The sequence below is a fragment of the Narcine bancroftii genome, chromosome 6 (genome assembly GCF_036971445.1).
Source record: "Narcine bancroftii isolate sNarBan1 chromosome 6, sNarBan1.hap1, whole genome shotgun sequence".
In the NCBI taxonomy this organism is placed as follows: domain Eukaryota; kingdom Metazoa; phylum Chordata; class Chondrichthyes; order Torpediniformes; family Narcinidae; genus Narcine; species Narcine bancroftii.
The window spans coordinates 2,359,278-2,383,233 of NC_091474.1; the positions used below are offsets into that span (position 1 = coordinate 2,359,278).

Below are 23,956 nucleotides of genomic sequence, written 5' to 3' on the forward strand. Positions count from 1 at the left end.
AGGAAGAGGAGTGACCAAGTTTTGGCTGCTCCAACGTGACGCCTGGTCGATTGTGAACACGCAACTGTCGTTTCTTGTCATCCGAGAGCTGCTCCGTTTATGTGATTAAATCTCTCGTCCCCTTGTGTGTTAAAGGGGAAAAAAGTATTTTAAAATATCTATTGAATTTGCCCCTCAGGCGGTTGCTCGTATCTGCTTTCCACAAACGCTTTCACTTACCATGTTTTGCGGCTCTTGAAAGCCTCAATTCACTTGGAAAGCTTTGAAATGAGAAACCGTGTTGTGCAGGAAACGCTTGAGTTCCGTCCCCCTGGTTGGATGGACCTTCCTTTACAGACTCTTTTAGGAACAGGAATGTTTTTTTTAATAATTGTTTCAGGATTTATGGTCGTACGATTTCTTGTGGCCATGCAAATTCATAGGGATTGGAGTTGGGAACAAGAATTGAAGGCAATGGGTTTCCTCGTCCATGCCCTTTAAAAGTGGCCCTGTCCTTTGCAGGGTTTGCAATGGTTTGCAGAGGCTCCATCCAATATTTACCTTTTTGACGGCAACATCATGAGCGAGAAAGTGGCTGGAAAATAACCAAGACAAATTAAGAGGAAGTAAGTGAATTTAAATACTTTTTTTTGGATTAGGATGCTATTTTTCAGTCCGTTTGACGACAAGAAGTAGACATTTGTATTCTCTAAACTTTGAATGACTGGATCATACACTTGGCCGTCTCTAAATGAACGTGTCTGTGAATCGATTCCTCATCCTCACGGAAGGAACCCTGATTTAACACATGCCTCTTCCGATGGGAACAGCTTGTGCGCTTTGTGCCTTGACGTGGGCGGGTGTGCAACAGGTCTGCGCTTGTATTTGGCCTTGGGATCTTGAAGTGAGAAGAGGATGCGCTTTTTAACCTTTCTGAACTGTTTGCACGAGATCAACCAGATTGGCACCCGAATAAAACCTGGATTAAAAGGCGACTTTATCCTTTCGGATTAAGAGGAGGGATTTCTACAAGTGACCCTTAACATGACTCACAACTCTCTGCCTTAACATGTTCCACTGGGTCGGGCGATGAGCGTCTCTGTAACGCTCAAAGGAGGTCAACACACGAATACACCCTGACACGGACACACTGACACCTAGCGCTGATCGTCAGACACTGGAAAATTCCAGGGACGCCGAGACGCGCAATGAATTTGAAGTATTTCAACTATTCTATTGGGGAACGAAGTGGTCACTTTGAACGCAAACCAGTTGCTTTAAGTGGCTTCGTTCCAGAAAGTGATGTTTCGGAAAAGACTTCCACAGATCGTGTGCCACTATCCCATTAAGATGGGAGGGTAGAAAAACATGCGGTTAAGTCAGAAACTGTACATCTGGCTTTGTGAACACCAGACTCACGGACTCAGGAGAAAACGAAGAACCTCTGAGCACCAGTCTCATTATCACAGTCCAATCACTCAAATCCCAGTGTGATTTGAAGCAACAAACATTGCCAAGGGTGAAAGTTGGATTTGGGAATACTGCCGTATTCTCTTTGTAAAAGTAGCTGTCGGGTAGAAAACGGATATAACGTTGGGGAAAAAAAGTAGCTATGACAAGGTGTCACAATATTTTGAATATAAAACTGTACGCCTTTAAAAAATCTAAATACTGGATTAGGAAATAGAAACAGAAGAGACCATTGCGCCCCTCGCATCTGTTCCTTCATTCAATGGCATTTTTTGTTGATTTACCTCAGTGGCAGTACCACTTTCTCCATAAAACCCAATCCTCTGGATTCCCCTAATACTTAAAATAAAATTGTCCTCTTTCTTAACTCAGCATCCAAACTTCTCTGGTCAATGGATGTTCAATTGAAACAAAAGTGCGATCATTTACCTTGGATGCTCTACTCAGTCAAAGCCAATGTATCTTTCCCAAGAAGGAATGCACAGAACTGGACACTTCTCTGGGTTTTACTACCACAACGTAGCATCCAGAGACTCTAGACTTCATATATAAAGGTCCATAATCATTATTTCCTGCACCTCTCCATGTCCCAGTTTTAGAGACTTTTCCAACCACCCAGCTTTTCACCACTTAGCCAGTGTTCTGCTCCATCGACTTTAGTTCCAAAATGAATCACTTCATTGTTTTTTTTAACGTGGAAATTCATTTGCCATTGCTTTTCATTTTGCCCAATGTATCTTCTTTCAAATTCATTGCTCCAATCAACACGACATGTTCCGGGCTCTTTCTGTATTAATGGGTATATTTTATGTCAATATTTTTATACTATTTACATTAAATGGGAGTGCTGCTTCAATAGGGCTCAAAGAATTATTGAGGATCCCTACGATCCATCACACAGAATCTTTGGCCTACTGCCATCAGACAATAAACGTAACTGAATGGTTAGGTCGCTGTAATAGGTGTGCAAAAAATTATACATTTTAAAAAGTTGATTTTTTGATACAATAATAAACTATGTCAAGAAAAACAGGTATCATTTTTAATAGAGAGATCATAATTTTCAAATTGCAAATACTTTAGTACTGAACATTGTAAATAAATACTGAGGGGATGCTCTTTCTTTCAAACACTCTAAAAGAGATCTACATCCACATATGGCTGACAAACTGCCTGAGCTCACCTGTCTTGTAGCATGCTCTTTCTTCTGCTGGAGAAGGCTTCTAGCTGATGGGAGAAGACAAACATAGAAAAGGAACTGTAATCACAACTAGCCACCTTTGCCCTGAGAGCTGGTGAAGTCCCACCCCATCTATCCTCTATCAAAATATTCCAATTTGAATGGTAAATCCATCAAAATGGTGTACAAAACAATTCAATGTATTTAACTTTTAATTGTTCCGTGAAGAGCCTTTTTTTACATTAATTTCACTTACTTGCTAGATGTAAACCAAAAAAAAACAGGAAATTTACACAGTGCATGATCAGAAGGTAGATTTTCTACCACTCCCATCCCACTTTAAGTATTCCCTGTGCCATCAGTGCTCTGTGATTAGAAAGGGATTGCTCAAGGTGGGATGTGGGTGGAAAGAAAAAGTTTGAAAACCACTGTTTTAATTGTACCTAATTGACTCGTTATGTGCAAGGTTTCAGAACTCCAAAGGAAATGGGCCAATGACCATTTTTCCTCGAGCCAAATATTTCAGTAACAATTGGGTCGAGAGAAGTGATTCTCAACCTTCCCTTCCCACTCATATCCCACCTTACTATTCACAGAGCACCAATGGCACAGGGATTGCTTAAGGTGGGATGTGAGTGGGAAGGAAAAGGTTGAGAACTACTGGTCTAGACCAAATGCTTGGAAATGAGAGGAGGTTTGCACAATCCTGATGGACTCCATAAGGAGTGGAATAAAGTAAAGCTTTTCCCTGGTAGATCAGGCGATTGTGCTCTTTTCACTTGAGATGTTAATTGTTTGAAGTCACAGTTGGCTTTCTCTGTACTTTCATTAAAACTTACATACCTACAGCATTTGAAATATTATCAGTATTTTTTGTTACAAATGTGTTATTAGTCCAGCTGGCTTCTTTGGATGCTCCTGGTTAGCTCACTTCATTAATCTACCCAGCAAACATCTATCAGCATCCAGAGTCACACTGATCTGGGTGAAGGCTTGGAAGGGCATATTTTAAATAGTATAACCTAGCAGAATGCTATGGAAACTGTTTTTGAAGTGAACTAAATGGGTCTATTTGCATTGTGCATTATATTACTGAAAATATTGCTAAATTTCAGTAGTTAGTTAGTCGGGGTTGTATAGAAAGTTAGTTCATGGACGAGATATAAAGGATTAATTAAAACAGAGGTGGTCAGATGGGGAAAATAGTTGAAAGTTTAGTAGGGTCCATTCTCGTTCTTGGTATATATGTGTTGGATTTGTGCTCAAAATATGGGATGCAGCTCTAGACAATTTGGAAATATTAAGGAATACTCATCTGTGATGTTGATTGTGAACAATATTTTTATGAAAAAATAGGTATCAAATCACTTAGTGAATTTGAGCAGACAATTCTAGGGTTCCTTTAAGGTTTTAATACTTCATAGGAATTGATTGTACAATCTTTAAGCAGTGGAAAATGACTTGGCTCCTTTATTAAAATTCACAAATGGTAATATCTAAATCAAATTTAGAATTAGTACAAGTTTTAATTACTACTTCGTTGAAAGTTTAAAATCTTAGATTACTAAAAGTTAAGTATGTAATAAAGACTAAAAAAAAGGAATTAATGTAAAAGGCTGAGTAATTTGTGGTGACTTTGTCTCTAGAGGGAAATGAAGAAGTGACACAAATTGGTGATCTTGCTCATTGTTGTTGCTATGCCATGTTCTGTGCCAATACACTGACTGTCATGACAGCTGAGGTTCTAACTTTTTAAGAGTGTACCTTTCATTAAGAATCTGTGAATTACATGGTACAACAACTCACAGGTCAAGCAAAAAGAGAAGGAAGGCAATCACCAACCTACTTCTGTCCATTCTGTTTACTGATTTCAAGGGATCCAAAAGTGTAGAGATGAATCCAACCTGCAGAGCATATTTATACATCAGCAAACAAGTTTATTCACCTGTGGTTTCCAAAATCTTTCTACCAGTGGAATTTTACTCATTTCACATCTGGTCAGTTGTAGATTGGTCAAGACAAGGCAGATTGATCTTACCAATAAGTCTCCTCTCCATGTAAGCCTGAAAGGTCAAGTCAAGGCAAATTTATTGTCATCTGATTGCACAGTACAACCTGATGAAACAGCGTTCTCTGGTCATTGGTGTAAAACACGCAGACACACAGCCAGACATAACACATAGACAGATAAACAATACATATGCGGGACATATGTATTCATATTGTTTCATGATTATGAGAGTCTTGGATGATAAGTGTGAGCAGCTCAGCATTCATCGTTCAGCATCCTCACTGCCGTTGGAAGAAATTATTCCTTATCCTAGTGGAGCTGGCTCTGATACTCCTGTTTTTCTTTCTTGATGGGAGATGCTGTGTGCAGGGTGGAAAGGGTCCTCAGTGATTTTGCGCACCTTCTTCGGACGACAATCATGGTCGATCACGTCGATGGTGGGGGGGGGGGGGGGGGAGGAGGACTCCAGTGATCCTCTCTGCTACTCTTATGGTCCTGTGGATTGACCTCCGATCTATTTCTCCGCAGCAACCGGCCAGGTCACTCTCGATAGAGCTCCTGTAGAAGGTTGACATCATGGTGCCTGGTAGTCTTGCCTGCATCAGAAAGGGAATTGTGCATGTCAATCTACTTAATTGGTGATGCTTTCCAGGTGCTGCTTGGAAGATATCTGAATTGTTCCACTAACAAAGATTAATTGTATATTATATCATAAAATAATGAATGAAGTGTCATTTAAAATCTCAACAAGGAACTTCTAAATCAGACTAATTAATCCAATTTTCATCCATTTTGAATGGAATCCTGAGCTCTGGAACCTATTTTGAGCTCATGGAAAGATAGAGGAAATACATGGAAGAGGTCTGAGACTAGAAATGTTCAGCCAGCTTCTTCCTAATTCTGTGATCTTCTTCTACATGTCACAGGACCACAAGTTTTCTGACCCGTGTTGCTCTGGCTGTAACAGGAGAATATGTGTTCCATGGTATCACATTCCTTTCCATTTTGACTTTGCGGGCCCACATTTGGTCTGAGGTGGTTAATGCCTCTCATCATTTCTCACACAAACTCCCAAAAGTGCTGGCACTTGGCCAGAAGACTAACTTATTTCTTGCCTCAGCTGCTTCATAACATTTTGGAAAAAATGTTAAGCAAGGCAGAGTTCAGGAGCTCTCAACATTTTTTGCTCTAGGCCCCACTTAAAATTTTCAAAAAAACATACAACCCACCATTAGTGGAAAAAAATTATACATTCAAAAGAAGTTTTAATTAAATCATTTACTGCAAGAGTATTTCAATGCAATTAAGGTCGGGAATACACTGTTACACATATTTCACATTCAACTACTACGTCAATATGTCAACCATCTCAAATATACATTCAACTCTTGTCATCACTTAAGTGGGAACCTTTCTCCTGATTCTGGCTGCAGATTCTTTTCATTTGAGGGTCTAATTTTGTTAGTTTCAACCTTATATCTCCATGTTTTGTAATTTCCAGACAGTTTCTCTTAGCTTATAGCAAATCACCAACAGCACTGATGCCATATTCTACTAAATAAAATGATGGAAAATGTATCAATAGCTTCCTTGCTAAAATAGTAGAGTTTGGGTCTTTCTATTCAATCTCGTTAGACGGCCACATTATGGTTCCTTTTACTTTGAACAGAGTTTTCACAGATTCATCATGTTGCAACTCAGATAACCCCTCTTAGTGTTGCACTGGAACTTCAGATAAGTCCACCAGCAATGGCTGAGTTAACCAAAAGGTTGTCTTTAAATCACAAAATCTATAATTGAAATCGGTAACCAACATTTTCAAATGGTCAACAATGCTGTTGTAGCAGCATTTGTTACCTCACACTTATTCAACCAATAGAATTGACTGAAATTTCTTGCAGAATTATTCCTTTGGCATAATTCTAGAAGTGTCATGAATCCAAATATCATTGTTTTTGCATCAACGAGGGTCATATTTGCTACTTGGAGTTGCTTGTTCAATATACTTAGCTTCTCAAAAATGTCCATCAAGTAACTCACCTAAGCTTTGCCCTCTGTTGTCAGCAAGAGCTTAGTTTCAGGTTTGTCCTTCAAAAACTTGCTGAGGTTCCATAAACCTTTTGAAGCTGTTTCCCTTTGACAACCATCTTACTGAATGTTGAAGCAATAATCTCACATGTTCTGCATTTTTATCAACATAAGTGTGTTTATAAATATAATGTTTCCTTTTGTTATTTCATTTTCATCTAAATAATTTTTGAGCTTGCTGTAGATATCAACTGCAGTAGTGGTTGTTTCTAATGACTGACAACACATCTCTTCTTGAAACTCTTCTTGATCAATATATCTCACGTATGCCAATAACGGAGACTCACTGTCCCATAGGGTAGATTCATCCAGTTGTATTGAGAACTTTCATGATTTCAACTTCTCAATAAGCTGTTTTTCAACATCTTGACCCAGGATCTGAATTACAGGTAAGATGTATGGAAGGTGTATGGAACCTTTGGTTTTCAAGAGATATTGAGACCCTTGTTAAGAAGAAGAAGAACGGGACCATTAGAGGGCGCACAAAATCAGTGAACCGGTGCGGACTTGAAAGGCCAACATGACCTGTTTCCGCTCCGTAAATGGTTATATGGTTATATGTCATCTAATCTGTTGCAGACAGTACTGTTACTCAATGGCATTGCTCGGACATCTTTGTCATCCTTTTGCAGAACTGTTTTGAGAAACAATGATATTGCGGGTTTAATCAGTTCCTCCCCAATCCAATGTTTTGCTTTCTGCAGAGAAATTTCATGGCTAGCTTCAATGTTATGATTCAGGGCTGTAGTTTGAGCAGCGAATAATGAAGTGATTTTTGATCTGTTTCCAAACTTCTCTTTCAGTGATTTAAAATATTCCAAATTCGAATTGACATGGTTAGGATGTTTTATCCTCAAATGAGCTTCAAGATGGCCTGCTTTCATTTGTCAAAGTCTGCTGAGATAATAGGCAAAAAGGAGCATGTTCATCAAGTACAGCAGATATAAACCCAAACTTCAAGAATTCCACTGAATATTGATGAACCTATTGCTTGCTTGGTCTGCTCATTTTGAACATAAAACAGCATGAGCTCCCTGAAACATATTAATACAACAGTGCGAACTCCCTGAATCAGATTAATCAATATTTCATTATGTCTTAGAATTGAAAAATGTCATAAAAGTAATGATTGAATCAAAAGAAGAATACTGACACTAAAAAAACATGAAAAAAAAAACACTAGCGCATTTTCTGTCATTTTGTTTTCCCCACAGAGAGTGCATCAAAACTGCACTCGCCTCGTGCTTTACTTTCTGGAGCCTCTATTCTTTTCCGATATTGTTGTCCCCTTCAGGTTGCTGCCGGGGTGGACCCCCCTGTCCTCCGCCTCCCCATCAATATGCTCGTGCACAAAGATGCATACAGATTCAGGTCTCACTCACTACTGAACTGCAAAACTAAAGGGGTATTATTGAGATAATTTGGAATCTTCGTCGCCAATGAGATCATTTGGAATGGATGATAAGAAGACCAGTCAGAAAAAGTATAATTATAATGTTAACCAAAGAAACAATAGTTAAAATAAGAGAAACCATGGAAAAACATCAGAAGAGCAAAAACACGCTATGAAAATAAAAAGAGCAAAGTAATTTTAATTGGAAGTTACCACAATTGTGTTGGACTGACAATGTTGTCAAGTCACATCTCTCACAAGGTAACGAGTTTATTTTTTAAAATCAATTTTTAAATTATTTCCCAAAATATTCCTACGCCCCACTAAAATATTCTTAAGGCCCACGCCCCACCAAAATATTCCCAGGCCTCACCTTGAGAATGTATGGTTTAAAACAAATATATTTTATCCAATTTTATTAAAGGTGTAATTGCGATACCAAAATTTAGCACAAAGACACACGTGATCAATAAATAATTCACAACTGTAGTCGAGAAGAAGATGGTTTTTGGGTTTTGTTCAATTGTTTATTTTCTGCCCTGTGATTTCATTCTGAGGAATTGTTATCATGTCAGAGAGTGAGTGAAAACTTCATCTGGCTACCAACTGCGCCATCTGGTGGCGAAGGTTTGTATTGGAAATGCAATGATTGAGAAACTCAAAAGTTTCAGGCTTGAGCTCTTCAACAAGATACGACATAACCAACATTTTGGGCTTGAGCCCTTCATCAGGGGTATGAGTAACAAGTAAAGTAAAGTACACTGTTTGACCTGCTGAGTTTCTCCCGCATTGTATTTTCACTTCAATCACGGTGTCTACAGACTTTCATGTTTCACAGCAATGTACAAGATTACAAATCTTGCAAGCAGTTCTGGTCACCTCAATATAGGAAGGATGTGGAAGCTACGGAAAGGGTGCAGAGGAGAGTTACCAGGATGTTGCCTGGAATGGGAAACAAGTCTTATGAGGCAAGGTTAGCAGAGCTGGGACTTTGCTCTTTGGAGTGAAGAGGATGAGACGAGACTTGATAGAGGTCTACAAGATGATGAGGTGTAGATAGGGTGGTCAGCCATCATCTGTTTCTTAGGGCAGGATCAGCAAATATCAGAGGACATAAGTACAAAGTTAAGGGAGGGAAGTTTAGAGGAGACATCAGGGGTAAGTTTATTTTACATAGGGTTGTGAAAACCTGGAGTGCCTTGCTGGGGATTGTGGTGGAGACTGAAGCATTGGGGGCATTTAAGAGGCTCACAGACAGACACATGGATGAAAGAAAAATACAGGGTTATGGGATAGGGAGAGCTAAGTACTTTTTTTAAGGAAGGAATATAAACAGGTCAGCACCTCATCGAAAGCCAAAGGGCCTGTACTGTGCTGTATTGTTCTATGTTCTAAGAGTTTGATGGAACAGGCAGGTAGGTTGTTTAGGAGGTCCCATATAGCTTCCACCAATTTTGCTTGGACTCTGTATGTTTTCATTGAACAGACTCATGCTATTACACCTTCCTTTGCTTCCTTTAACTTTGTTTTGTACTTTGAGTCAATGATGGAATTTCCAATCCAAGAACAGCTGTTACTTACATTAATAGCTCATGATTCACTGGCATGGTCATCTTTGTAGTCTCTTGCTTCAACAATGATATGTCCAATAGACACTCTTGGCCAGATTTCGGGTGTGACTATGAGGTCTTGTTCTTGTTTCACTGACAAAACAGAATATTTGTTGTGATCCATTTTGTCAGGAGGAGGACTCCATCCAAATTCACTTTCCCGATTCCTTCCTTGGCAATGTTCCCTTTCCAGAGATCTGTATCCTGGCTAACGTGGTAATGAAAGAGGATCAGTTGGTCTCATAAGTTGCTGAAGGTTGAAGTAGTCCTCTTCCCAGGTCTCACCCATAGTTTCTAGGGTTGAGGCATTGGCACTAATGACAAAGTATTATGCTTCGTATTGGATTAAGCAGAAAGGTCATGGGACTTTTGTCCATCTCACAGGAAGAATTTCTGACATGTCATATCAGCCTATCCTTGACAGCAAAACCTATTCCAAGAATATGGATTCCTCCTCTTCAGGAGGGTTCCACCATCTGACCTCACCTCTTTCTGCCTGTCATATCACAATCAGGTGGTGACAACATCAAATCAGTTGTCTCTCCAGGCTGTTTTAGTGGTAGAATATTCAGGGTTGGGAGAGGTTAGGGAAATCCATGAACATCTGGACATTCCAGAGCCTGAGCTTCACTTTGGGGAGAGGATGATGAATTCTTTACCAGGTATCTGCTTGTCTTCCTCCCCTGATTTCTGTTGGTGAACCACGGCTACAGCTAACCATGATTCCCTCCAAAAGCTGCAGGCAATGCAAATTCCTGTGTGCAGTCCCATAAAATATTGAAGGTAGATTGTTGAATCCCAAGGAATATGTTACTGGGCAATGGAGCAGATTTATCCTCACCCCAGATTATCAACTCATGCATCTGATGTTACGACATAGCACCATCTAATGGCCAAAATCGGTAAAATTTGACATTTTCTTCAATGAACAAAGGTTTTTCTTCCTGAACACTTTTGGGTGTATTTTATGGATTTTGAGCTGATGAGCATGAAAAACACCTTAGAATTTTCTATCATGTATCATTTTTTTAGATGTAGCCTATTTTTGTGATTTGCTGTCATCTTTTGTCTACTAGTCTTTTCTTTGGCTTGGCTTCGCGGACGAAGATTTATGGAGGGGGTAAATGTTTTCCCACAAAGCAAACTGTTTTGGTCAGTACAAGCATGCCTAGACAAGCACTCAGTGTATGTGCTATGTAAATGTTGTCTGATGCCAGGGCATGCTTGAAAGGCATTTAAAGATGGTTTTGAGAATTTTCTTGGCAACTACAGAATATCAAACCACATCCAGTCATTGACAACATGCTTCAAGCATACAATACCATGAAGTGTAACACGCCATTGAGAATTCATTTTCTCCATTCACACTTGGGCGTCTTCCCTGCTGATCTTGATGTGGTCAGTGACGAACATGGTGAAAGGTTTCACCAGGACATTGCGACCATGGTAAAGCAGTATCAGGGTAACTAGAATTCATGAATGTTGGCCCACTGTTGTTGGACACTGACATGAGAGGCATCAGATGCTGAGTACAAACAAAAATCAGCAGCGAAACATTTTAGGTCAGTTGAACAAACGCAACGTGTCAGCGTCAATATGTGATTAAACGTGATAAACTCAATAAAGTTCATTTAATGTTTCTTCCTACGTGATACAGCAAATCTGAAATTATTTTTTGTGTTCATCTTGAAGTTGTTTATCATAATCCCCAATTATTTTTCAGGAAGCAAACCTTTTGATAATAATAATTGTTGTCCAGTATAATCATAAAAACAGGTAATTTTTGGACAATATTTAAAATAAATCTAAGTATGGTTGACATCAAGCAACACTGAATACTGTTGAATAGATTCTCAATTTCTGTTATGTTTTTGCTTCCTATTTTGCTTAAATGTTCAGAAATTCTAAATATTACGAGAATATTGAAATACCCTGAGCTTAAGATTAAAGGTCTGCATTTTACAGTGACAAGGGGAGAATAAGTGCTTCTTAAATCAAATATACACATGATGATGTTTGTCACCATTTGTTCTGTTTATATGAACAAATTCTGGGAATACTGATAAGATTTAAGTAATATTATAATCTTAGTACATTGATGCCCAGAAATGGAACCCATTACGATTACATTTTTATGTGTAAAATACGCATAAAAATTGTGTTGTGCATGTTATAACACAAAGATAAACATTTCTGATTGAAATCTCACCTTTTGGAAACTAATTACAAACTATCCAAGAGCAGGAATAATTTTGACAGCTTTGTTCCTGCATGTGATGATGTTATCATCGACCATGATCCTCATTTCCTTAATAACTGAATTTGGTACAAAAAAACTGGATATCTTTTACTTAAACTAGAGCCAGGAAACTAGCTGAATTTCAAAAGACCCTAGAGCACAATGCAACGTAAATCTTCAGCATCTTACATGAAATAAAGTGTCCCCAGTTCTGCCAATGAGTGGCTCCACCAGTTTTTCTCTCCATTCGGATCCAGTGGCTCACATTCATGGATGCAGTCAGTGTGCTAAGGTAACGTGGAGCGCGTCTTGACACATTGAAGGCATGTTTCTACTCCTGACATGCTTTCCTTCATGGCAGTCTTTAGTGCAGTTAATATGATTGAATATTAGCTCAGTAAACAGTGTCTGCTTAGTGAACCATTTAAGAGTGAAATCCAATTTCTGAACACAAGATCTTCAAAACAAGTGTGTATATTCTATTCTACTATATCAGCATGCCATGAACAACTGCTTGCATATTGCATGCAGATGATGATGTTATCATCTTCTAATTCTAATTAGAATTACCTACTATATTTGTTTGTAAATGCATCACTTGTCCCTTATTAGAGACGTACAACATTAAGCTAAAATTATAGATTTCTGTTTTTGCCAGTTACTCCTGGTGCTATGAACCATGGAAGGTCAAACCTAATGGCGGATTAACTATTAGGCTGAGTAGGCTGAAGCCTGGGGGCCCGGAGGGTGACGGGGCCCGAGCCGCCTGAGATACTTCAGTTCTTTTGTATATATTATTTTCATTACAAATACTATTTTGTGATCTAAATTAGGGTTCAAACATATAAACATTTTGAAGTAAACAAGTAATGCTTTTAGGGACTTACTTTGTACTGCAGACTGCAGCCACGACTCCCCACGAGATTGTGTTTACCATCTCCTTGATGCCATTATTACGTCACACGTCACATGACTTGGCATGAACAATAGAAAAGTGAGTCTGAGGTCTGCTTCCTGTCCTGCAGCTCTGAGCCACCACTGCTACAGCTGCAGCAGCCGAGCATTACTTCGAACCCCAAAACGCACCTGATGTCGCAACCACGGTGTGGTCTCGGCACTCAAGGGTCACAAGCGCTCTGTCACTGGAGGGACTGCATGTGTGCCAAGGGCATGCTGATGGCCAAAAGGCCATCATCCCAGCATCGAGGGCAGTTCGATACCCTACAAAATCTTTGGAGCTGACGACCAGAAGCAAAAGGAAGGTAAGTCAGCAAATGCTATAATCATTTGAAGGATATTCACCTGCTAACACAGTTTGTGGGAAAGCTGCTTTCTTATCTGATTGTTTAGGTTCTTTTTTTTTGAATATTTTATTTATAAATTTTTAAACCACAATAATAATTGCATTACATTTAATTCTAAATTATTTCTAAAGAAATTATACATGTGGTATATATCATCCCACCCTTCCATCTCCCCTACTCCTAAAGAAAAAGAAAGAAAAACTGGAAAATGCCAAGAAAATAAAACATTTGTACAATAAAGTCTATTGGAGGTTACCAAGAAGTGAGGTCGTCAGAGAGACAAACCAAAATTTTGTAAATATGGGCTCCATATTTTCCAGGAAACCTGATATTTATCTGACAGATTATAAGTAATTACCACTACAACGTTCTCCGTGGCCTAAATCTACTTCTGACTTCCATGATGTTGTACATTTCCTACATTCTTGTTCATGATTTCTCAGCATGTTTGGTTTGAATTTGTTTATTAGACTATTTCCAACACCATTCACAACAGACAATTACTATACAAAGGTTACAGACAGGAAATCACTAATCCAATTTGGATTTTGCAGTTACAACTTTTTAATTTTTCTATTGTTGGTTTAACATTTCCAACCTTAACTCTGAAATCAACTCATCAACCAGCATTCTATGCTACTGGTGTCGTTCCACTATCAGTTTAATAATCGTGATACTGGGGTTATTGCCACGTGCATTTTAAGAATGGCTTTTAGCAGGTTTGACTCCTGGAATGAAAGATGGCAGCAAGGTGGTATCTTCAATTCACATGCAAATTTTCATCAAATGTCTAAATCAAAATGATCACCTGGGAAACAGTATGTTCAACCATTTTACACCTTACTAACAGAATATGTATGAACATTTTATCGCATTCTATTTATAATCTGCATGTTTGAGTTATAGTTATCAATGCCTCACAATCATTCCAACAATTACAGGCATATTATCTAAATGTGCAATCAGTGAATCAGACCCAAAAGCTAATAAATGGAACAATTTTATGTTCCAATTCAACGTAGGGTGGTGGCCTACCACCCTATATGGGGCAGGGGGGAAAGGTCGGTGGGGGGGGGGGGGGGGGGCCTTACTAAAGCTCAGCCTAGGGCCCAGTGGTAGTTAATCAGAACAGGAGGATAGCACAGACAAATGAGTGTAGGGAACAGGGTTTAAACTTCTTGGATCATGGCCACATTTTCTGGGGAAGGGGTGACTTGTACACCTTATGTTGAACTTTCTTGGTGTCAAACCGTGAAGGGGTAATAGTTTTAAATATCACTCATATCACTGATGATTTTAAGTTACATCATGTTTTCTGTCACATGAGGAATCTCGCTTTTCTTCTCTAAGATTGCATTGATCTTTCAAAGCATTCTTTCTCACTTCTTTAGTTCTGCAATTCTAAACATGTTTGTCTCAAAAATTTCTTCCAACAATATTACATTAGGTTCACAGCTTCTGATAATTTTCCACAGCACTGTTCTGTACTAGTCATCTGATTCACCAGCTGCTTGCCTTTTCCTGCTGAACTTTTGCAGGACTGTCTCTGTAGTTCGAGATGGTTTATAAGTCATTATTGCAAGTACTGTTCATAGAAATCTTCGGGAGACACCAGAAGCTGCAGAACATTTGATTTCACGATAAACAACTATTAGATATACTAAGATTTTATGGTACCACCAAGCTTGGTATACATGATTGAATTACATATTTGTATACAAATATGCCCATATTGCTTTCCCTTTGAAAGATTTTTCACATATTTATAGATTCAAGTTTAACTGGCTTTCTCCAACACTTTGCCCTTTTTTCAATCATGTTTGACTCCCCAGAATTGATGTTATTTCATGACTCATGGTGTATGTGACATTCTAACTCAAACTACTGTACTCGTGTGGCTTTTTCAGAGGTTTATTTTTCATTTCTGGAATATATTGGTCTTTACCAATGTTTTCAATATGTTATGGTGTGTTTCTTGCTGTAATGGCTTCAGGGTTTTCCTTCAATTCAAACAAAAGATTGCTTAACACTCACCAATATTAATTTTGCATGTCATACTTGTTCTTTAATCTCTACATAGTCACTCTCACATTTACTGCTTCTCTTTGCATCTTCCCAAGAGTCAAATGGCAATGCTTCTTACAGTCCAACAGAAATCTTGATTCTGTCATTTTTCACCTATCCCTGTATTCCACATGTTCTAAAATTAATATTATTTCGCCTTAACCTACAATATAATCCCTTTGTGATAAAGTGGAAACAGCACTGTTAAAAGTAAACACCTCTGCTCAGTCAATCTCTGGTTGGCCTTATGTAGCACATCATGCAGTTAGCTTCCACTACTGGCAGTTTTAGCCACTGGCTATTTTAATGAACAATGATCAAGTATCTTCAGTATTTTGCCAAATATTATATTGGGCCAGCTCATTTTCTGTCAAAGATACTTGGTTGAATTTACCACTGAAGATATTTCTACCTATGATTGAACTCATTGCGATGAGTGATCAGTTCTCTGTCACATCATCTGACCAAGCTTTTGCCATATGGAAAGATAAAGGAATAATAACCTTTCTTGATATGTTTGAAGGAAATTGTTTAATGTCATTTGATCAATTAGCTGAAAAGTTCCATTTGCACATTTGGAAACATTTAAAACACATCTTCTTAGATATTTTCAAATTAAGCGTTTTCTAACTCTTTTCTGCCAAATTTTCTATTTGCCTTTTCAACTAATTTCATTGATACTCTTCTTCAATTAAATCCTTCCTGAAAAGGATAGATCACTAATATAACGACTTATTTAATTTACAACCTATATCCAAGAATAAAATTAAAGGTGCTTGGGGACTGGAATTTGAGCAGCTAATTTCTGGTGATTTATGGGAAAGAATTTTTCCATTTGTCAATACTTCTTCAATTTGTGCCCATCACTCTTTGATTCGGTTCAAGGTAGTGCACAGGGCACATATGTCTAAGGACAGATTGGCCCATATTTTTCATAATATAGGTCCTATTTGCGATAGGTGTAAATCTGAAGAGGCCACTTTGATTCGCATGTTTTGGTCCTGTACAAAGTTAGATCATTTGTGGCAAGGTTGTGGCGGCCTGCAATTGCGGAGATCGGGCTGGCACATCATGCGGCAGTAGAAGTGGACAGAGGTCACTAAAGCGACTCCCAGGACAACTAACCAGTGCGGGTAGAAGCTGGGGCAGCATCAGACCAACAGCCCTAAAATGGCATTGGTCAAGCTGCCCAGCTAACTCAGCAGAAACAGGCTGGGGAAGAAGGGCATTCGTATGCATGGATGTTCCCACCCGCTATTGTTATTCACACGGCTGACTCAGTCAATCAGCAAAAATGGCGGAAACTTGAACAGTATAAAAGCAGCCTTTCCAGCCATAATAAAGAAGTGAGCTTAAGCTGCCACATTGTGTGTGTGTGTGTGTGTGTGTGTGTGTGTGTGTGTTTCTTTGTTGTGGTCAGCTACAAGGTGTTTTTGAAACTTTAGCTAAAGTGTTGGAACTAGATTTACAGCAAAACTTACTCAGCTATTTTTGGGATCACAGTATTGGGATCAGGCTTTCCACATGCTTCAGCCCAAAGGATAGTAACCTTTTCAATGTTGACAGCAAGGAGAGCTCGATTACTCAAATAGAAAGATTCCAATCTGCCTACTTTACTTCAGTGGCTTTCCTCCATTGTGTCTTTAGCTTAGATTTAGAAAAAAATTAAAAGTCGGACATTTAATACTACTTTTAAATTGGAAAAAAACCTGGCAACTATTTATTCAATATTTTCATATGACACAAACTAATAAACAAAATTGAACCACTTCCAGTTTGGTTTTCTCCAAGTGTGTTGTGTTTAATCAGGAAGAATCGCTTTTCTACTTCTTTTGAAATTACTCTAAGAGTGGATTTGATCAGTTGTTTTTGGGGGTTTTTTTTGGGGGGGGGGTTAATCTTTTTTTTCATCAGAGTTAGATTTTTTTTATTTTATTTGTTACGAATCCAGAGGACCCCAAAACCCAGCAGCAATAGAAATTCACCAAGATAAACGGTTAATTAAATAAAAGTCATTTTTAATTTTCTTTAAACATAAAAACAGGATCAAACTTTAACTTATTACTATTAACTTAACCCCCTTCTAATTCTAAGTGCATATATATGTAATGTGTATAAGTTCAGAAAAGTTTTTTGATTCACAGACCAATCTCACTTCTCACTCCTCCAAGTTCACCAGTATCAGGCAATTCTTATATTGTGCTTATACCAAGTTTTGGTGCTTAAAGGTAATTGGTTACCACTCAGGAAGGTTCTTGTCAGTTTTCAGAGAGAGATTTGTTGCTTGTTGGACACACACAAACTGATTTCCTCCAATCAGCCACTTCAGTGTCTTGCTGAAGAAACTTGCCCCATCAGGGTTTTCCCAAATGATAACCTCTTCTTCTGCAGGTCACCACAGAAGAAATTTGTTTCCCTTATTTCAGGTGAAACACTCTAGCCAGCTATTTCCTCTTGTATAGACCACAAGGGTTTTCAACAGGCTGAACTCAGAACTCACAACCTGTCTTCAAGATGGGGTTTCAACAAGCTGCCGATTTGCAATGACTGCAGAAACTAGTTCTCTCACTCTCTCTTAGAGAAAGCCTGTTTGGCCTTCTCTCTCTCTCTCTAAAACTTCTGAGACCGTTCAGCTGTTGCTTTCAAAACAATAATCCATTTACACCTGCTTTTGAAATTCTTTAGCAAAGCAGTCTCCTTGTTTTCTTTGGCTTGGCTTCGCGGACGAAGATTTATGGAGGGGGTAAAAAGTCCACGTCAGCTGCAGGCTCGTTTGTGGCTGACAAGTCCGATGCGGGACAGGCCTTGTTTTATTGTCTTTGCAAAGGCTCTCAGTGCCTGCATGACTCACTTTTAGCAAAGCTCTTGCATTTTGTGAAGTATTTGTGTTTGTTTGTGACCTACACTACTCCCACAATCTATCTCCTTCTAAAACATATCTATATACAATATAAAATATGATATAATCTGTCACATATGTATTATCTTTATTTCCTTATTCAATGTAACTGTCAATATATGGAAATGTTGAATTAATTTGAAAGTACTTGATTGATTGTTGTATTCAAGAAAAATGTATATTATTCTTTCACATTTTCTGTATATTATTTCATGTTTTTTTTTCTTTTTTGTGGAAAATTAATAAAGGATAGAAAAGAAAAAAGTGTGCCAGAGAAGATCACTGGGTTCTTCCTCCCTGCTCCCCCCCCCCCCCCCCCACTCATTGATGTATCTACTGGGATAATTGTCTGAAGAGGATGAGCAAAATCATTGAGAACCCCTTGCACCCTACACACAGCATCTTTCAGCTGCTCCTATCAAGGAAGAGATACAGGAGAATCAGAGCCAATACCACCAGGCTGAGGAACAGCTTCTTCCCATGAGCAGTGAGAATGCTGAACGACCAAAGGAACTGCTCACAGTAACCAACCAAGACACTCATATGTACAAAACAATATTTATTTGTATAGATGAAATAATTGTCCTGCATACTTGTCTATATGTGTGTTATGCTTAGTTGTATGTCTGCGTGTTTTTCACCGAGGACGAGAGAATGCTGTTTCATCAGGTTGTACTTGTACTGTACAATCAGGTGACAATAAACTTGACTATAAAAAGCATTGTTAACTGGATTGTACCAACTTTATGTTGAGTTCCATCACCATGTCTAGCTTCATCACCAAAGTATAGTTTGTTAATTATCAACATTTGGATCATGAATTTCAAGACCCTTGGCAATGCTGGAATATCTCCCAATATAATTAATGACTGAATTTCATTTTTTGAGTCATGTTTAAAAACATATCACACTAGAAAGTTCATGTGAGTTAGCTTACACTATCATTAACCGAAAAATATGTCCACATTTAGCTCATTCCCTGATGAAGGGCTCAAGCCCGAAGCATTGTTTATGTATCTTTAGCTTTGCTATATAAGTATCCTGTTTGACCTGCTGAATTCCTCCAGCATTGTGTTTTTAACATATTTCAATTCATCTTTACAAATCATAAATATGATTGCAATTTTCTATATTGAAAATTGAATATTAACAAAAGAAAGAAATTCACTTTGATGGGCATACCTTCTTTTTTTCCTTGCTTAACATTAGGATCCCTCCAGTGGTTCCATGAACAAGATGTCATCTGACATAATCACCTAACCAATCTGACCAAAGCCATAGTAATGGCTCAGTGATATCACATATTCAGCACTGCTAACCTGTCCAGCTCATGACTAATACACAAACGTTCTGAAAAAAATTCAGCAGGCCATGCAGCATCTATAGGAAGTACAAAGACCCCAGGCTCGAAACGTTGGTCATCCTTTACTTCATCTGGATCCTGCATAGCCTGCTGAGCTTTTACAGCTCATTTATGTATTGCACTCAACTCTCCCATCTGCAGATTTTCTTGTTTAACTCAGCTCATGACCAAAGAACTCTTAGCAATATATGACAGCTTCCAGCTGTGTAAGCGTCTTCTCATCTTCAACAGGTTCAAGACTATACAATCTATCAGATCTACACTCACTTTTCTCTTTTGACATTCAACAGCATTTAATACGTGCAATAATTTTGCATTGTCTAGTCTTTTGGATCATGTTAGAACCACAAAGTCAACCCTGACTGAGCTCAATCTGGGCATACAGTCATGGAGAGAAACTCAACGTGTGAAGTAGCAAGCCAACAGACCTATTGCCCCAATTGTCATTCTGTGCAAGCTTGAGGCCTGAGTCAAATGAGACCTAATAAGAATGGAAATGGTGACGATAATTTTGGCTGCTTAACCACAGTATAATTTTGTGCTATTAAAGGATTTGCCAGTAAAGCTGATGACCTGCTTCTATTTACTGGGTGGTTTACAGAGCTTCCTCAAGTTAAGCAACTGCTTAAAAAATATTAAGGATACAAAAAGTTGATTTCATCAATTTATTTGTCCACTGCCCACAAAAAAATTCAGGTCAATATCATTGTCAATGGGAACCTGATGAAGGTAGAAACATCCTCAAATGTGTTTTTTGCTTGCTGTAAAGGTGAACTTAAAATATGACTCCGATCACTGTTAGATCCAGTCTCATTTTATTTGGAGCTGGCAGCTTTTGGATTATTTAACATCTTCAAAATGTTACTATGAACCTTTCAAATGAGAAAGTGATATTCGGTTACTTAGAAAATAGACTGGCTTCCTTGATTTTTTAATTGACCTGCCCTCTGACAGCTTGTTTCAGATACAGACCACCCTCTCAGACCCCTCTTCAATTTCTCCCATCTCACCTTAAATCTAGACCCTCTATGTCTAGAATCAACTATGCTAGACAAAAAAAACTGTGAGCTTTTATTCTATCCATGGCCCTTATGATTTTATAAATGCTTCTAAGATCACTCCTAGGGAATAACACCCAACTTCTCCCCATACTTCAATACCTTTACTCCCTGCAATTTCTTGATAAATCTCCTCTGCCCCCCCCACCAACATCCAATTTATTTATTGTTCTTCCTGTAATTGGCTGACCAGAACTGCACAATGCATTCTAGGTGTGGTCTTACAATGCCTTATATATCTGAATCATGATGTTCCAATTTTTGTACTCATTACTCCACCCAAAGAAGGCAAGCATGCAATACACATCCTTCATCACCATGTCTACCTGAGTTTCCACTTTCAAGGATCTCTGCATCTATAGCCCAAGATCTTACCACTCAACAACCTTCTCCAAGGCCCTGCCATTCACCATGCAAGCCCTACCCCAATTTGACCAACCAAAATTAAATCTATAACCCATTTAATTTACTTAATGCACTCTGAACAGAAGAATCCCATTTTGAGAATGAAAGGTCTTTATTTTTAAATTGCAACCAATGTTTCTTTGCCTTATGTGCAATTGAATTTTGCAGTGGCAGGTCTTAACAAGACATTAATTGTCCTGTTGCACACATTCCATTTACTGCTGTGAATGTTCTATGTATAACTCTAAGACTTATAACATTGATAAGTATTTTGGCTTGTGCTCTACCTCTTCTCACATAAGCAGACACAATTGTAGAAATTGCATAATCCTTGCTCCACTAAAAACTACAAACACTAATTCCATGCAGATTTTCTTGATATTGAGAGTTTTCCTATGATGTATTAGACTGTGTCTGCTATCTTTTGCAGGGCTTTCTGCTCAGAGGTATTGGTACCCCCATACCATGCCACGATGGAGCTGGTCACCGCACTTTCCACTACACATCTGTAGAAGTTCGTCAAGATTTTTGAGGTCTCAATCAGATATTAAATAAAATAACAGAAAACAATATACCAAAGAATCCAGAGATCTTTCTCCTAAGTAACATAAAAAACAAAGAATTTGGAATTGATTTGGAGGATGCACAAAAAAGATTTGTTAAGATAGCTCTAGCCGTAGCAAAAAAATGTATTATGTCAACCTGGAAATTGGAAGATAATCTGAAAATACAACAATGGTATATAGAAATGAATAAATGTATTCCATTAGAAAAAATTACATATAGTTTAAGAAATAATATTGAAATATTCGAACAAATATGGGAGCCTTACATTAAATACAATAGCGAAAACCTACCGGGGACAATCATTACCTAAGTTGATGGAAGGAGAAGGAAAGAAAAGAATGGACTCAGTAGAATTTCTGGTGTATTTTTGTTGAATGACAACATTGTCTGACTGGCTTAATGTAACCTAGATTGTATACCTTAAATGGATGGGAGGGGGGGGTGGGGGGGGGTGGGGGGGGGTGGGTTGGGAGGGGGGGGGTGGGTTGGGAGGAGGGGGGGGAAGAAAATGTCACTGTATATGTGTGAAAAGGAAAAAGTGTGTATCATGGCTAATGTGATTTATGGTGTGAAAAATAAAAAAATTAAAAAAAAAGATTTTTGAGGTCTGATAAAGTAAAGGGGCTGACACACTGATATTCATGTCTATTACAAGCTTCTGTTTTAGTAAAATGGGATTATCACTGTAAAGGATAGTATAGACAGGAGGGAATGAATGGTCAGAGTTGACATTTAACACAAGCAATATTACCACACAAGTCACAGCCCAGCAACAATTCGATACATTGAGGTAAACTGAGGGATGGTTTGTCTGTTTCAAGATTCCATACATTTGAAAGACATTGTGATTTTGCAAGGGGGGAACCATTATGTGAATGACTGAGCCTATTTGGTGGACTGACCTGTGCCAGGAGGGTCTTTAGGGAAGCAAAATGCTTCATTTTGATTGTGACTTACAGTGAAGGTCCCATGAAGAGACCACTTCATATTGAGTGTGACTAATAGTGAAGGTCACTTGAAGAAACTGGTGCCAGGGTCTTGGAAGCTTTGTGGAGGCCGCCCAGTTCAGTCTTGCCTACAAAAGAACCAGTTCGTGTGGATGGACATTTCTTTAAAGGCAATATAAGAAGAACACGCGAGTCCGTAGCAGCCACAATTCCCGTCTTCCCAGCAGTTCAACATTAATTCTGGGCATAAAATTTCAAAGGCCTACACTTCCACACTGAATTTGAAAGACTGAGCTTTGAAGTACTTTCTAGATTTTGGCCTGGACTGTAATGGTTTGGGCATAAAACACAAACACACACACACAGAGATAGATTTAGTGTTAAGAATAGTTTAAGAGTTAAGTCTATAGTTTAAGAGTATGAAATAAAATGAGTGGTTTAAAATTAAACACTCGGGTTCATTATCTACTGCTGCTCGTTACACATGGTTCATAACAGCACCAGGAAAGGTCCTCTGAGAGAGTGCCTCGCAGGAATTTAAATTTGCTCACCCTCTGCACCTCCAGTGATCACTAAATGGTACACCTCTGGCTTTGCTTCATAAAGTCCACAATTAGTTCCTTGGCTTTGGAGACATTAATTGGGAGGTTGTTGTTAGTACATCATTTAGCCAGGTTTTCAATCTCCCACCTGTATGTGACTCATTGCCCCTTTTTTTACAACCCACTACCGTGGTATTACCAGCCAATTTGTAGATGGTGTTATTGTCGAACCAAGCCACACGATCAAAGGTGTAAAACAAGTAGAACAAGCTGCTAAGAACGTAGCCCTCCGGTGCTGACAAAGATGGTAGAGGAGCTATTCTTACCAATTCTTACTGATTGTGGTCTGGAGAAAATCCAAGATCCAATCACTGAGGCCTTATTTGGTTTTTTTTTCATAAAATGCTGTAATTCTAATGGAGAATGTTTCTCATTGAAATGAATTCGAATTTAGGTTCTTTCAAATGACTCCAACACATATGCACTGAAGCTAAACAGGAACTATTGCGGATTGCTTTAAAGACAGTGAGCAGCTGTTGGAGAGTAAGAGTCCTTCATGAGAGCAGCTGTTTATGAAAGACAGTAGAGAATTAATTAGTTGGAATTGTAACTGTGCAAATCCAATTAAAGTTTAAAAATAAATTATATTTAATCCCTCTGAAAGGTAGAAAAAGCAAAGAACAGACAAGGAAGAGGGTAAAGAATAGAATATGGAAAAGAGTGTAAAGCTGGAGAACAGAATTGTGTTGAAGAAGAGTCGAAGATAAAGGGAAACCAATGGGGAAATAAGAAATAAAGGATCACAGACTTAGGCTGAAGAATTCATCATTCAGAATA

The 23,956-nt window shown here is 38.5% G+C and overlaps 2 long non-coding RNA genes across 3 annotated transcripts; one reads left to right on the plus strand and one right to left on the minus strand.

The window, feature by feature from the left end:
- The first annotated feature begins 150 nt into the window (after positions 1 to 150).
- LOC138735606 (uncharacterized) lies at positions 151 to 18,955 on the plus strand. The gene is made up of 3 exons (XR_011339819.1): positions 151 to 605; positions 12,996 to 13,232; positions 18,486 to 18,955. It is a non-coding gene; the product is annotated as an uncharacterized lncRNA (long non-coding RNA).
- LOC138735605 (uncharacterized) lies at positions 341 to 12,917 on the minus strand. 2 transcript variants are annotated; one of them, XR_011339818.1, is made up of 4 exons: positions 12,858 to 12,917; positions 4,476 to 4,533; positions 2,633 to 2,676; positions 341 to 574 (listed from the first exon to the last, which is right to left on the minus strand). It is a non-coding gene; the product is annotated as an uncharacterized lncRNA (long non-coding RNA). The 2 variants fall into 2 exon arrangements; XR_011339817.1 differs by having other exon boundaries at positions 4,472 to 4,533.
- Positions 18,956 to 23,956: the final 5,001 nt, after the last annotated feature.